At 53.2% G+C, this 615-nt stretch overlaps 1 protein-coding gene across 1 annotated transcript in view; it reads right to left on the bottom strand.

Moving 5' to 3' along the window:
- MRPS26 (mitochondrial ribosomal protein S26) overlaps nucleotides 1-615 on the bottom strand; it is a 13,929-nt gene that overhangs the window by 3,605 nt on the left and 9,709 nt on the right. The gene's annotated exons all lie outside the window — the stretch shown is intronic.

Raw genomic sequence — 615 nt, 5'->3', positions numbered from 1 at the left:
GGTAAAAACCCCGAGTGTGAGGTAAAAACCCCGAGTGTGAGGTAAAAACCCCGAGTGTGAGGTAAAAACCCCGAGTGTGAGGTAAAAACCCCGAGTGTGAGGGGGTGATCATCCTGTGGAGGGGTAATCTCTGAGGTAATAGCCCCCTGTGTCAGGTAAATCCCGTGTGGAAGGCTGTGAAGTTATGAAGGGTTGTAATCCCATTTGTGTGGGGGTATAATCCCGTGTGGGGCTGTAATTCCATGTAATCTGTGTGTGTGTGGGGGGTAATTCTGTGGATGGGTAATCCTGACGTGTGCGTGGAGGGGGAATAATCTGGATGCGGGGTGTTAATATGAATGGGAATAATCCCATGGGGAGTATAGTCCCTGGAGGGAGGGGTGGGATAATCCCATAAGGGGGAATAACCCTGGGGAGGGGGAAAATGGGGTGTGGTAACGCCATAGGGGAGATAACACCGAGGGGGGGGTGGGCAGGGAGGGGAAATATGCAGGCAGGAATCATGCTGGGTAGGAGGGATGATCCCAGGGAGTGCAGCTGTGGGGGTATAATCCTGTAGGGGTGAGGGGAATAACTGCAACCCTGGCAGGGATAACCTGGGTCTGAGGGAGTAAT

Source organism: Numida meleagris, chromosome 4 (genome assembly GCF_002078875.1).
Source record: "Numida meleagris isolate 19003 breed g44 Domestic line chromosome 4, NumMel1.0, whole genome shotgun sequence".
In the NCBI taxonomy this organism is placed as follows: Eukaryota; Metazoa; Chordata; class Aves; order Galliformes; family Numididae; genus Numida; species Numida meleagris.
The sequence above is the reverse complement of the archived record's forward strand: the minus strand, read 5'-3'. Positions and strand labels throughout refer to the sequence as shown.